We start from the raw sequence: 15,655 nt of genomic DNA on the forward strand, positions 1-15,655 counted from the left end.
AATCCTCCACAAAAGAGCAGTTTCTCTCACTGAAATGATCCCCTTAGAATTACTGCAATGGTGGGGCTCTGCAGGTGGTCCTCCAGATCACACTGAACACAGCCTGGCTCTCAGATGCAAGCCTGAGGTTAGATCAAACCAGCAGTTGGAAAACATATCTTTGTACTTGTAAATTCTGCCAATTTGATCAGTATTAGCTGAAAAATAACCCCAAGATATCATTTTAAAAAGGAAAATGGAAAGAAAACACATTCACCATTCTATTTACAAGAGATCTGAACTTTTAAAAGCATTACTGTGAGAAGAAGAAGGGAGAACACATAATAGACTCAAAATTATCATCTTATCTCCCCAGTCGCACCTGTGGCTTTGTTGACACAAGGGTACATTACAAGCGATTATCAGGGTTCGAGCTAACCTTCATATCTTTATAACATCAAGTGGATGTTAAAGTCAGCATCACAGGCACAGAAGATCCTATTTTGCTCAGTTAACTGCAATAGTAACATCTTTTCAACATACGTCTCTGAAATACGGCTTATGAGAAGGTAGATTGCTTCTTGGAATAACAAGTAAAGAAAAACACAGGGACACTTTGCTCGAAAACAAAGATGGAATTTGAATTATGTCAGCGAGATCTGTAGGAAATCAGCAGTGAGCATGAATAAAAACTCTGGGATTTGACCCTAAATCAGCTTACAGTTTTCAACAAATTGAGTTTTTACAATCTGGTGGAAGCTCTAATTATGTTGTCATAAAAAACTCAGCATTGTTGAAATCTTATTTCTGAAGCCTCCCAAAGAGGCATCTATAAAGGATTTTCTTTTTCTTTGTGTTCTGCTAACAGACAATATATGAGGTGTCAGATTAGAGTGAGTAATGCGGGACAAGCTCCCTTCATCACCCCTGTGACAAGGAAGCCAATAAGCAATCAGATGGCTTTTATTAAGTCGTATTAAAGGCAGAAGTCCCAAGCTGTGACCCCTCATTTTGACAATGCTTCCACAGAAAAGGCTCTCCACTCCAAACATAAAACATGCCTTTAAACACCTGAGTTCATGCAATGACAACAACAGCGTGTCTAAAAGCAATTGTCACAAACACCATTTGGGACGTTTTTCTCTTTCACATACCAGAAACACATGGAGCTTCAGGGAGACAGCACCCAAAATTTCAGAAAGACAAGGAAAATTTGCCTCTAAGTTCACTGAGAACAAATGCTTTGAAGAAATAGCTCAGCTCTAGTGAGCTTCTGCCAAAGTGAGGGAACTGCCGTCTAAAGCCCACCAGCATTCTGGCAGCTCACTGATGCCCTTTGGCACAACTGGCCTTCCCAGGAGCACTGCTGGGCCATCCCTGTGCACACACTACTCAATAAATTTCTTTAAAAGTTAGAATCAAAGAGACTTTTCTTTCAGAAGTGTTTTAATGAAATGATAGAAGAATTGTCTACTGTGAAGGCCATCAGTATTCACTGCAAGTGGAAAGGTGTCAGCCAGGCTGACATGCTGACAAAGCTCTATCTTCCACACATGTAGTTTTAATTCCCACGCATAGATTGGTGATGTAAAACCATATAGTGCTATGGCTGAATTCTCACTCAAAACAGGTCAGACCTAAGTTGTCTCTTGCCCAGCATCTTCAAGTCAAGGCTCTTTTTGTTCATTCTTTCACCAGTATCATTTGATATGGCAGGTCTTGGGTGCAGAGCACACCTGCAGCATGTGCTGACACTGCTGCTGCAAGCAAACTAAACACACAGTGGGAGCAGAGCTGCTCTACCTGAAGCTAATAGTGCAGTGCCAGAATTTAGTGAAGAGAGTTTATCTGAATAAGCACAAGTTGTCCGTTCACTGTGTTAACTTTTCCTGTCTCTGTAATAGTACCCACCACACTAGTCTCACATACAGAGGATGCATAGCAAAGGCAGGGTAGGGAACACAGGAAGTAAAGATTTAAAGGAAAATAAAAAGCAAACGTTACATTTTGCTGTTGACTAAAATAAGATATACCCTCTTTTATCTGTCCATACCAAAGACAAAATCACTGAGAGAAAGAGTACTATGCAACGTGCCAAGAAGCACATGCAAGATAAGCCTTGCACTGTAATTACATGCAGGAGAGAGCTGGAGGAGGAACAGCTTAACAAGAAGAAAAACAGAAAGAACAAGCAAGGAACACATTTTCAGGCTATGTTATATTATGAGAAAGACTGCGTTTAATCATAAGAAGAATCACAGAATACCCCAACTCATTTCTAGCAATTTGCACTGCCTGCTCCCAGTCCCTGCAAAGGACAAGCCTGGATGCCTGCATCCAGCTGGGATGTGCTTCCACCAGTGTTAGTACATCCATATCACTCACCTTCCTCCTGAATAACCAGGCAGCCACTTGAGCATGCCACGTGCATGCACTTATACCTGATGATATGATCTCGAACAAAAGCCCTGCTCATCTTTTAAGCATTGCCATTTCGCAGTGTGCCAACATACTTTATTTTTGGTAATAGCCTTTCACCTACCACAATAAGATGCATGTACTCACTTGGTGCCTAGCTACTGTTTCAATAGCACTCTTAGCAACAAGCATCCTTTGCCAGGGAGGCAGAGAAGTGCTAGCTGCTCACTATGCTGTTGGGCTCAGCGGGGTGCTGCACAGCATCCCATCACAGCACTGGCCCCACAGCAGGATAGGGAGCAGTAGGACACCTCCTCTGCCATCCTGCTGAGCACTGAGTATCATCTTTGGCCATCCAGTTACCAGTGCAGCAGATGCTTCCCCCCATTTGCAGAGTCCATCCTCTCCCCACTGAAGAGTCTCCCATTGCCCTGGTACCAGCTGAACCAGGGTTCTGCCCTTCTGTGACAGTTTGGTTCAAAATAAACATGAAATTCTCCATTATGTTTGATTTGTCATTGGTGATTTGTTTCATGTGACAAGACTGCTACTCCCAGGCAGTCTCATTATCTACAGCAGAGATCAATGCAATATTCTACTGACCTGTGATAAGCTGCTTCTTCGGGCCACAACAAAACCTATTTTATAAGGCATTTCTCTATGTTGTCTATATATCTAGGAAGAATAGACCCCTCATAAAATTAAAGTAACCTTTATACTTCAATAATAAACCTAATATCCATCTGTACTCACATAATCCCATCATAGAACTCATCGTTTATGGATTGCTCTTTCAGGTTTGGTTAATATATATATATATATGTATGTGTATATATATATTATTATTTTAGTAGTGATAGCATGCTTAACTATGTCTTGTATCTGCCCAGCGTATGCAGTTCTAGCTTTCCACGCACTTGCGTAGGTGGGACCCAGGAAGGCAGGGGACAGGGTTGTCCAAGCCTCCAAATGTGCTTCAGGCTTAATCCTGGAGGGGCTGAGATGAAGCCCAGAAATACAATGAAGCCCAACAGGGGAGCAAGCAGACACCAGAAGGGCTGGGGTCAGTGCAGGCTTCCTCCTGGCATGAGATATGTCCCTCCCCCTGCAGCACAGCCATGTCTACCAGCACAGCCCAATGGCCTCAGCATGGGGAACAGCCCCAAACTACACAAAGATGAAAACACACCAGGATTTTGCTACAGCTTATTTAGCCTTACAGCAAAGCAACAAAGAAAACATGTTTTTGTATGGTAATATGAGTCTACCAGATTATCAGATAGGTTGTGGCCAGACCTCCTAAATGTCAGCTTTGCTCTACCACCCCTCTACATATTTACAGAGTCACAGTTTAAAAAGAACTAATTAGCATGGTATGAAGAAGCACAAATCCAAAGACGATATTTGCTGCATTTTTGCACTGGAACCTGCAATTAATTACTTTGTGTTGAAGTTCAGAGTGGTGTATTGCAAAAAGACCTGATTAACCCACTTGCTTGGAATTCTGTAGGGGTCACCAGTAATACTGCTTTTGTTATTCTGATAGACATTTTGCTTTCTTTTAGGTGCACTGTAATTTTGCTCCAAGTAAAAAGGAACCACACGGAATGTTTTATTTAAAACATTCAAAGAATTCTCTAATTCTTTCCCCTCCACAGCACATCTCTTGTTCTGCAAACCCTTTTATAACATGGAAATTAAAAACAGTAAAGATATAAGAGCATTCATAATGCATCATTTAGGTAATATGTTTAATTAATGTGAACAAATTCATCATTTTATTCTGGTTATCAGGATGGCCTAAGCAATGCAAGATTTCCATTAAGCATGAAATTGGTGCCATGGCCTACAGAGCTCTCTTACATACTTACTTCAGATGCTTACTGCACTGAAAGTTACTCTATATGCTTATTTTCATGTATGTGTGTTGGCCTACACATATGCTTATTAGGAAGATGAAGGAAAAGCTTATCAAAATAGTATAAACATACTTCTCAAACAAATTATTTGGGCCAAAATGGCAAATTTTACTTTAAAAAGGAAAGCAGCATTGCCAAGGTTTCTAATATGAATCAGGTACAGTTAAATCGAGAAATTTCCTATCTCATCCCATCCCAATAACCTGCCCTGGTCTTCTGAAATATTCATGAAAGAATAATTATTGCCTTTTATGGTCAAAATAAAATGCTGTTAATGGCATGCTATATTATAGCAGTTCCTAATATTTTCCCTCAGCAATCACCCATTTATTTGACTTGCACTTGGCTCCAGCTTATTACTGCCCTCAGTGTTATCAGAAGGGCACATTTAAAGAGGAAAAAAATGTCATTAGGATCAGAATTTATCATAGGAACACCAATATTTAGAATGAACAGGGAAACACATTTTTGGCAGAAAATGTGTTGTCTAACGTTACGTCTGAACAGCCTGAGATCATGCTTATCTAAATCACCCTTGGGTATAAACCCACATTTATTAAACAGAGCTCCAGGGAGCTGATGCTAATCCTCCACTGCCTCTCCACACCTGGATTCCCAAGCAGTGGCCAGCAGGGAGGTATCCTCTGTAGAGATTATCCACCAGCAGCATAGCTATGTTTAACTCACAGCAGAACATTCAGATGCTTCAGTGCACTGACTGCAGCACACACCAAGGAATGACAACTTCCTTCATCGCTTTGCTTCTCAACTGTGTCCTTTTAACTTCTAACACTTCAGCAGAAATCCGGTCCTGACCTTCCTGGGAAACGTCACCCACCAATGCTTTCATCAGGTGCCTGGGGCCATTTGCTCAGATGCAATTGTAGCAACAGGACCAAGACAAAAAGGAAAGCAAGGTAAATACAAGGCGATACTCTTTTTGCTTTAAGTCTTTTTTGTTGGAATTAAATCAAAACATCCTCCTCCCCCTGAGAGAAAGTCCTATGTGAAACTGTAAGACCCTTGAGAGTTGCTGGGCTTATCTGTGCTGCAGTCCATGAGTCTGGAAGCCTTTTGAAGATTCCCTTGCTTTACGGATGAGAAAAGTACTACGTGAAGATCGACTCTACCTAGCTGAATTTTTAAAATTAATTGGTCTAAATACAGGCTTAGTGCAAATGGGTCTTTCACTACTAACTGAACAGGGAAATATAAACATCATTTCTTTCCTCCCAATAGTTTAACCGTAGCATTTATGTATTAATTCTCCCCCAAAATAGTTTGCAGTTATATATGACTGTCAAAAAAAATCTTGTATTAGATGATCTATTATAACACAAGAGATTAATATTTTCCTTTTGACATTATTATTTTCAGTGTTTTCCTTCATGAGAAAAGAAAAGGACACAATTCTGGGGGATCTTGAGCTTCTATGTTAAGAGCAAAGATCATCGTCAGACCCCTCACCCATCTAAGGTGTAACCTAGAGCTAACATGCTCATGAAGGATGCACAGACTGTCATGACATCTTACATCCTCTGATACAATATCTGGCTACAGTTGGGTCACTCTCAAAATATGCAGATGATTTCTCCTGCACAGGTTAATTTTAAAGGAGAAAACGTTATCTGCTTAAACAAGTGAGCTGTGTAGTAATATCACCATTCTTTTACTTCTCTTGGAGAATGAACAAAGAAGAGCTTCTTTTCTTCAGAGTAGTCTCTGCAGCATGACTTTGCATATATATAAGTCTAAGAGTAATATATGGTCCTTACTCACAGGTGATTTCAGCAGGAGTTACTTCATCGTCATTGCCTGACAACTCAGTAAGACACAGCATGCAACAAAACCTATCAATTTTCAGTATTGTGCAGGTTCACTTCAGCATCCCTTCTTAATTTTTAACGCATGCAACCCTTGAACACAGCTATTTGCTATTACAGGTGAGGCTGCACAAGCATATGGTAAGCGGAGGCCCAGTGAGCTGGAACGCCCTGTTTCAGCTGATATTCTGCAGAATTGTTTGGCTGTGAGAGCTCAGCAATATATTTTGATAGGCTTGACTATGCAGCTATAGATCGAGTTTGCTTCCCACTCTCATATTGTTCATGCTTCAGTTATCATGCACAAAATTAGCGATAAGCAATATTAAGCACAGCACTCTGTACTGAAGTTCTGCCCAAAAGAGCTGATAACAGATCCCAGTCTCCTTATGGTTTTACAGGAAGCTGAGTGACTGCATGCCTGGGAAGCAGAAGCAGATAAGTATTCTGGGCTTTATGTTAATGCAGTGTCTGTCACATCCCTCTTCACTGTGAGCTTTCAAAGTCTTGGTGGAAATGCTAAAATGGAAGACCTTTCTGCTAGTGCTATTTCAGTGAGGAAGCCACTGCGCTAAAATAACTAGAAAGGTTATTTTAGCAATTTGCCATGCATAAAAAAATGTATGATTTTCAGAACATGACCATTGACAGAAATTAGCATGTATTTGTAACATGCCTGTGACTAACTGCATTCTTACCTGACTCTTTCAGGATGTATAAATAACATTAAAGCCTGATGCGCTACAAATCCCACAGGTCTCTTAATTTTATGTGGTCTTGGTCCATTAAGAACAGTAAGAATCACAGACAGTTATCCCCCTTTTATTGCCAACAGTTTAGAATACAGCTCAAGAGCCTAGACCCTGGTGTTTCTGCCCTTCTCCCTTTCTCTCGGGATTTTCCTAGAAAAGCCTTAATAAGCTATCACCCATACTGTTAGAGAACATTACTTGTAGGCTAGGTATTCTCTCCATATTTAATCCATGGGGTCTGACACTTCCTTTAAATGTCTGCAGGTTTTAGTTGTATTCAAACCACTCAGTGTGTGTTGGTGCACCCTTTGACCAGTGCTGCACAAGCCTTTGCCCATAAACAAGCTTCCCTTTTGCTCTTCCCGTACAAATGTAAAAGCACATTATTAAAGCATGTAATCAAAGCTGTATATCCAAAGAACTGCAACAAAACATGGATTCCACTGTACTTCAGGCAATACAAGTATACCAAGATCCACAACAGGAGTCAGTTGTTTTCTTAAGCATTGTCTTTCAACTGTGCATCTCTGACTCATACTTTCAGGGCAAATATTCCAAAGCTTCAAGTACTTTCACTGTCACTCCTCAGTATATTACTCTCCAGTTCCAGACATACTGAAACCAAAACTGTTTTATAGGAAGGGTTTGCTTTCAGCTCTAAAATTGTCAGGCTTTACAAAGAAAAAGGGAGGGATATCTTTCAGATAAGAAACTAAAATGAAGGAACCACTGAACCACCACACTATTTATATCACTATGGCATAGATATTAATTTTGTAAAAATAAGGAGGGTATCTGATTAAGACTGCTAAGTTGAAAGAATCCTTATGTTACCTACAGCTCAGACTGCAGCAAGATCTGAAAAATCATTTTTCACAATAACAAAGAAGCTCATTTTCCAAACCTCTTCTATATGATAGCTTCAGATGTAGACATTTCCAATGGTTGCTTTATTTTACAGCACATCAGCCTAGTTGTAAATGAACACAGAACACCAATTACTTCTCTGCGCACTTCTATCTGTCCAGCAAATTGCAAACTTGATTTCACTTGGGATATAGAAAAAGAGCCTCAGCAGATGCAAGTATGCTGACTTACCATAAATGAAGATCCAGTTCCTGCTAGGAAATGAAAACCATCTACATAACTCAAGTGTACTCTAAGTCTCATGAAAAGATTGAGTCATCTGACTGATAAACTACATTAATTTAGCCTGATTGTTCTATTTAATCTAACGATTGCCTGGAAATCTCAGGGGATTTTTTGTTTGGCACCAAAACAGCATACTCACAGGAATGTCAGTTGCCTTCATGGTTGGTTGTCCTGTTTCAGAGCCTCAGAATCCCCCGTCAGCTGCCCCACACAGTCCTGTATTCCTGTAGAAGGAAAATCAGACACAAAAATCACACATTTCAGATACCTAGTTCAACTTTCATTTCTTTATAGTCATCCTGTTTACGATAAGACAGTGTTCGAGGGGGTACAGAATGTAAGTAAAGAGCCAGTAGCCTATGCAAACATTGTTGAAAGGGTCAGCATTACTTGCACAATATTTTCTTTATTCTGTGGTCACTTGATAAGCAAGCATCCTCTGGATTTTCATCTGGATTGACACCGGTACCCCAGTGAGAGAACTGCGCAGTCCTTTATCTGAAACCCATGCCAGAGCTGTGAGAAATTCAACAGCACTGGAGATATGCAGTCTATCGCCTTTTAAAGGCCTCCGAGGTTTCTCCAAGAGATGTTAATGGAATCCAATGAGAACAACTTTGATTATCCCACGCTGTTTTAAAGATGCGTCAACCAAACCACAGAGACCATGAATTTGAAAAGTAGCAGACAAATCTAGGGGAGAAGTGGCATTTGCAAAGATTCATAAGAAAGATTTATATTTCATACGACCGGCTGTATTTCAGAAGCTGTCATTTCTAGGAACGTCAGTTGGAGGTATTATTACTACTTATACAAAGCTCCAGATGCATTACAATGTTTGTGCAGACATTAAAGACGACAGTGAAAACAAATGGAAAGAAAAGTAGTAGCAGGCAAAGGACAGTATCTTCATGTATATAGTCAGGGTCTTGCTTAGACTTAATTTGAAGGTTTGGATTTACTTTTCCACATCAGCTCACAAGTTAATTAGTTTTGCTCATCAATTTCCATTCGTGAGAACAATATATTTATGCATGTTTTGGATGAGAGTCATGTTATCTTGAACCAATTACTAACTTCCAGTAAACTTGTTACAAATAAGTTCTGGAGCCCTGCTATCCCAAATTCCTTTCTGTTACCCAGAGACTCTCAAGACACCCCAAGGTTTCCTTCTTCCTCAGAGAAACAGTCACATCTGTTATTGAAAATGCCACAGCAGAAATATTACATTGTTTTGTTACTACGCTGCTTAATGGCTTTCAAATATAACATTACAAACACATTATAAATATCAATCTTGAAGAGGCATTAAAAATTCAAAGAATACTAAATTACCACATGTAGGTGATCTTAGAGTGATTATAAATTAATGACCACAAAGAAAGTTGAAATTCAAAAGTTCTCAAAAGGTAATTGAAGAGTTTTGTGCAAAACACTGCAATAATAGACACAGTCTCTCGTGGCACCATCTTATCTCATTTTTGCCAAGTACCGGTACGTGGTTTTATTCAATTAAAATGTCTGGAAAAATTCAGAGATAATTACTCCACAGCATTCCTAGTCTTGTTTCTTTAATCATTCAGCTATTTTGTAAGCTGTTACAACTCTAAAAAACACTCATTCCTCACTTTATACTGGACTTCTAAAAATGAGAAATCTGTCTCCTGAGCCGGAAGTCTTTGGCACAGCCTCCCTTGCAATACTCAACTTCTGCTTCTCTCAGCAGTTCCATGTGCTGGGCTCTGCTGCAGTTTGCTCTTTGTCTTGAATGTGCCAGCTCCTTGTGAGGCAGTAATCCAGCAGTCCCCAAAAGGGACTTTCCTGATGGTGACTATTAAGAAAGCTGCAACTGGAAGGCGCTACCCTTGCATTTAGTGGTTGTTTTTTTGGCAGGGGCATAAGCTCCCATTGCATCCTCACCATGGACAGATCTGGTTTCTACTCACTCCTCCTTTTGCAGCTGAGGTGAACAAGAAACAAAGCTTAAAGCAAGGGGAAAAGAAGATAATCTTTTAGATGCTCTCTTCTTCACAGACTGATTCCAGAATGTAAAAGCAGCCTTGTGCAAATCTTATTTCTAAACACAATGCCTTAGTTAAGCAAAGTTATCTCAGCAAACCCTGCTTCAGCTTTAGAAATGTGATCTCTTTTTTCTACAGTGTCAAAAAACTTAATGCAGGGACAGATAATTGGTTTGCAAGCTGGCTAGTAAATTATGCTAAACTAACCAGTTTAATCTCTTCTGGTACCATTCATTGGCCAACATGCGTTGTCATCCCAAAGCCCGTGTGCTGGAAACAGCAACCAAAGCATTACAGAGCTCTACATCTATGACTCATTTGCTGTAAATGCCTTTCCTCTGTACAGGGCACAAACAAACTGGGAGGAGGACAAGCAAAGCCAATTCAATCTGTCTTTCTTTTTTGACTCTTAGTAGTGGTTATGATCAATGGTGATTAGGAAGTAATAAATGGGATGTACTGTAGGTTTCTCTGAAAGTAATGCCTCCTATTTATTTCTCTGGAAACAACTACAGCTTTATTGAGCAAATTCTCAGCTATAAAAAAACTGCTTTTCTTCATAGTCATTACCACCAGCTATGCATTTTTGACAGAGATGAACAAGCTACTCTACTAGCAGAGTCTACCACTATCGCTGTCACCACAGGAACACACGACCCAGCCCTCATTGTGCTCATATCCACTAGCTGGTCTCCATCAATTTTCAGCAAACATGGATGAATGTCAGTGGGCGCAATTTTTATTTTATTCTATTTTTTAATTTTTTTGTTTGCTTGTTTGTTGGTTTTGTATGGAGGAATTCAGTCCCACCCTTTTGCTCAATACACACTCCCATGTCAGACAGCACTCTGTCAGAGTGCCCCTCTGCTGCCATACCATACTACATACCACCAATATCCAGCTCTGAAATCATGGGCCAATAGAATAAAATAGGAGGCAATGCTTTTGGAGCAGCCCTCACATATTTTTTATGAATGACTAAAAATCTGTTGTCATTAAATTAACACATCCACTTCATTAGCCTTTGCTAGTCATTACACCAAATGAAACTTCATAGATCCAAAAACCTAAAAACCTCTTCCAATTATATCAACATTCTTTGAAATATCTTTAATTGAAAGTAACTGATAGAATATAATGCAGCATTTATCCTGGTGCCAGTGACACAAGGTACATAGCATAAAATGTTTTAACAAATGTTTTATTTAAAGACAGACTTGAAAAGTCTGTGGGAGTAATTGCCAGTTTGTCAGCTGAATCACTTTATCTTTTGGAAGGGCTTTTTGTCATTATATTAGATGATTTTCGGTGTCAGTGCAGGCCAATTTATAGGATAAATGCACCTCAGTGTCACTGCATGCTATTAATGAATATTAAAATATTACTCTGGAGCTTGTTTAAAAAAATCCCTGCCACTGTTCATATACTGGTGGTCATATTATTAAACAGCATACACATTGCAAACCTTCATTTCAATGATATGAAAGAAACATAAGAACTATTATCACTTTTTCCAAATTTTCCCTTCTTTCTCATATATAACAATATGCAGTCTATTCAAATTATCTTCTTCATATGATAAAATATATTTTCCAACATAGTGTAGCAAAGTCTTAATCCCGCATGAGAATTTCTGTTTAACTTAATGGGATTGTCCGATTGGAGCAGCAGGCGGAACTGGACCCTTTGTGCTCAGCATGCTCTATTTGCACAACAGACATTGCACCAGTATGTTGTCAAAAAGCAAGCGATATAGACAACATTTCTAGTTATTGGAAGTCAGTCCAGCTCTCTGATATTTTTAAAATGCTTACATACCATTGAAAAAGGAAGATATGCTGCTTACACTTAAGAAACTGACATATACTAATCCTCAAAAAAAGACATAACACCATCCATCCACACAACAATGAAATAATCTTAAGGATATTGTTAAAGTGCTTTGCTCCAGCTGAGGAGGAATGTAAAAGATTTACTGGATCAAAAAATATACTATGACTTTATTCCTTATCAAAATATTTTAATCTGTATACATCTGGATTATTCATGTATCTGTCTGAGAGAAAAAAATGCGTGAGACTAACTTGCACAGATTTCTGTAGGAGATACTGTGTCTTGTATCTTCTGTAGGAGGAAAGCAGTTGGGAGATGAGCAAGAAATACATGAATCATCTTACAAATACTATCTATATATGACTTCTTCCTCATAGGAAATAAAAGTTACCTGACAATTTAACCAGTAGCGTGGGTTTCTGACAACTTTGCATAAAGTTTGTTTGAAGAACACTCATTTTTAAAACTGTAGAACACTTTTCTAAATATATTCTAAGTACTGATCTTGGGACTGGAATTCTTTGACATATTTATCAATGACACAGATGATGGGATTGAATGCACCCTCAGCATTTTTGCAGATGACATCAGTTGAGACGACAGAAGAAGGGAATGACATCCAGAGGGACCTTGACAAACTCTAAAAGTGCACCCACATAAACCTAATGACCCTTGGGGGTCCTGATAGATGAGCCATCAGTGTGCACTCATGGCCTGGAAGGCCAACAGTCTGGGGCCCCTAACTCAGAAAAGATGTGGAGCTTTTGGAGAGGGTCCAGATGAGAGCTACGAGAATGCTCAGGAGTCTGAAGCACCTCTCCTACAAAGACAGGCTGATGGAGGTGGGCTTGTTCAGCCTGGAAAAGAGCAGGCTGCAAGGAGACCTCATTGCAACCTTCCCATATTTAAAGGGAGATTATAAACAGGTGGGAAATCAACATTTACACGGTCAGATAGTGATAGAACAAGGTGAAATGATTTTAAACTAAAGGAGGGGAGATTTAGATTAGACATTAGAGAAAAGTTTTTCACAGAGAGGACGGTGAGGTTCTGGAACAGGCTGCCCAGAGAGGTTGTGGATGCCCCATCTCTGGAAGTATTCAATGCCAGGCTAGATGGGGCTCTGGGCAGCCTGATCTAACACTTTATAACCCTGCCTGTTGCAGAGATTTGGAACTAGATGATCTTCAAGGTCCTTCCCAACCCTCACATTTCTATGATTCTATGATCTGAACAAAATACAAACAGGATAATTAGAAATAATAAAAAGCATGAAAAAAGTCTTTGAGATGAGTAAAGTTAGAGCAATAGACTGAAACAATTAAATCTCCAGAAAAGTTTCCAACCATGTCTGACGTACAGTTTGATAAGTCAGCAGGAACAGCCTGGGTTCTACAAGGAGCACAGTTGATTTCATTTGATACTCCTCTTTCCCCTCACCTTCCTGCTTTTAAATCCCTTTGGTCTGATTTCAAGAAGTTCCTAAATTAATCCTTCTTTTCTCATACTCTTTGAGTGGTGTTCAATGAAGTGATGGATGAAACATTTTTTTTCCCTCTCTTATTTTCAAATGAGTAGGGAAATACAATGGCAGTTTAGGCAGAAGCTTTGCTGAAACCCATAAGACTGCCCTCCACCTCAGTGCCAGAGGTGCTGTCTTCCTCCAGCAATCCTTAGTGATGCTCACAGGAGAAGGCAGTCAGTGTCAACAAGAACCACAGTAATGCTCTTCCCCTTGGGCTCTCAGATCTGTAGTGTGGGCCTCTAAGGACTATGTTTTTCTTCCCATTTCATACATTCTTATTCTTTCTGCTAGCTCTCCATCTTTAAAGGACCAGGTGCAAATCTTTCCTAGAATGGGTTTCAGTTCTCACGAGTAACAGCTATTTTCAGTATTGTATATTTATCTTAGCTATATTTTTTATCTTTGTTACCTCAGTTTTATGCAGTCAAAATATAAAGAACAGATAAACATTACAGAAAGAGTAAGAGAACAAGCAATCTGATTTTAGTAGCTAAATGAACCTCTAATTTACCTCTCAGTGCTAACTCCGACATTAGAGGCAATCTCTCCCATGCAGCTTATAATGGCTGCTATGCAATGATTTTTAGATGCTTCTTATCAATGAATTAATTTCCCATGACTCAGCGCTTACATTATACACAGAAATATCGTTTCCATTTTATAGGGTAGTTGAATTTTCAAACAAAAAACTCAATCTTGTTTACAAATATGCTGAGACCTTTTTCTAAAGAGTATTAAGCTTTTCTGAAAACAGGACTCCCCAGTTCAAAATATATAGTTATTTAAAGGAAAAGAAAGCCTAGCATGTTTTCCCTTCAGAACCCAGAATCTTTGTACCTTTAGGAGAAGAGAAAGTCTTAATCAAAGACAGAAGCTAATGGGCCTCCCGGTTCTCTATTTTTCAGGAAGAAAAGCGAGAAAATTGAAAAAGTCAAAGCAGCACAGACCTTTGTTTCACTCACTTGGAATAGCTTAATGACAAAGTCAGGGGGGAAAAAGTTCAAAAGCATTACTCAGCATAGTGAAGGTCCTCCTTATAACTATAAATTCAATACATACTTTTTAAAAATCCTCTTGAATCAGGTGCTACGTAGCCAAAGTTTCTGATCAGAAAATGTTCTTATCCTGTTCAAATCTCCACTTCTTCCTTGGGTTAGCAGAAGGAATACTAACAAGCTTTTTTTAGCCATCCCACTAAATTTCTGTTCATCAGCTTAGCTCTGGACTGGTGCTGACAACAGCAAAATCATTACATTTCTACCTAGTGTTGGGTTCCTGTTGCAAACGTCAAATGAATATTGATTTTCTTTTTACAGCTGGGAAAGATTTAACAGACACAGCAATAGTAATTCACAATAAAGAGCAGATAAACTTGGAGCTGGGAAACAAAGAGTGAACAAGTCATCTCTGTTAGTGCAGCTGTAAATGAAAACTGAAAAAGAGCTGAACAGGTGAGTGATTCACAGAACTCTTACTTATGTTAAAATCACTTGGGTGGCAAAATAAAGTAGCTCCCTAAAATCTTTTTGGAAAGTTCTCAAATCTCCAAAATACTCTGAAATGATTCATGGTAAGAGGAAGAGCGAATGAGAACTGGATGTAGGTGGCAGACCAGACGAATACATTTGCTTTGACAGATTATCTCCGTCCTAAAACAAACGAAATCACTAAAATAGACATTTAACTGAGGTTCTGAGTAATATTTTTTGTACATCTTTTTTTGTCTCGTTCCTGTGTCAGACTGAAAATAAGGTAAAATATACATAGGACAGTTTTAAAGTCCCAGAAATGCCCACTATACATGTATGATTATATCAGTATGTCAACTTTCATTAAAAAGAAAAGTTTCATTTCCTTTTGATTGCTTAAAATTGCTTGAATCCTGACATAATCTCATCTTAATTTTGTATCTAAGTTAGATCCCCAAGTAGTTTGCTTGTTTTTCAAGAGAAATTAGAAAAACTCCTTCAAGAAATTCCACAAGTCAACACTACTTTTGTGTTTTCCACTTAGTAGAGAGAGCCAGTGAATTGAAAAACAATGCATTTACAAGGAACTTTTTAAAACACAAGTCTGCAATTAACCTTCCCATCACACAATACTGGGAGAAGGGCATTTCATGATTCATGAAACAATAATTATGTGGAATAAGAGGATAGTTGTCTGCAGTCTCTCTAGCTAAGAGGAAAGTTAAGAGTTTTCTCCAAAGGTCCATCCATACAACTTTGTATTC

At 39.1% G+C, this 15,655-nt stretch overlaps 1 protein-coding gene across 1 annotated transcript in view; it reads right to left on the minus strand.

Annotated features, from left to right (window-relative positions):
* The window catches only part of GRIA3 (glutamate ionotropic receptor AMPA type subunit 3), a 280,633-nt gene that overhangs the window by 221,962 nt on the left and 43,016 nt on the right, over positions 1-15,655 (minus strand). Inside the window, exon 2 of the mRNA XM_015860743.3 lies at positions 8,183-8,267. The gene's annotated coding sequence lies outside the window, so the exon portion shown is untranslated. The remainder of the gene's footprint in view (positions 1-8,182; positions 8,268-15,655) is intronic.

The sequence above is a fragment of the Coturnix japonica genome, chromosome 4, assembly GCF_054131305.1.
Source record: "Coturnix japonica strain WE chromosome 4, WE-NBRP24, whole genome shotgun sequence".
NCBI lineage: Eukaryota > Metazoa > Chordata > Aves > Galliformes > Phasianidae > Coturnix > Coturnix japonica.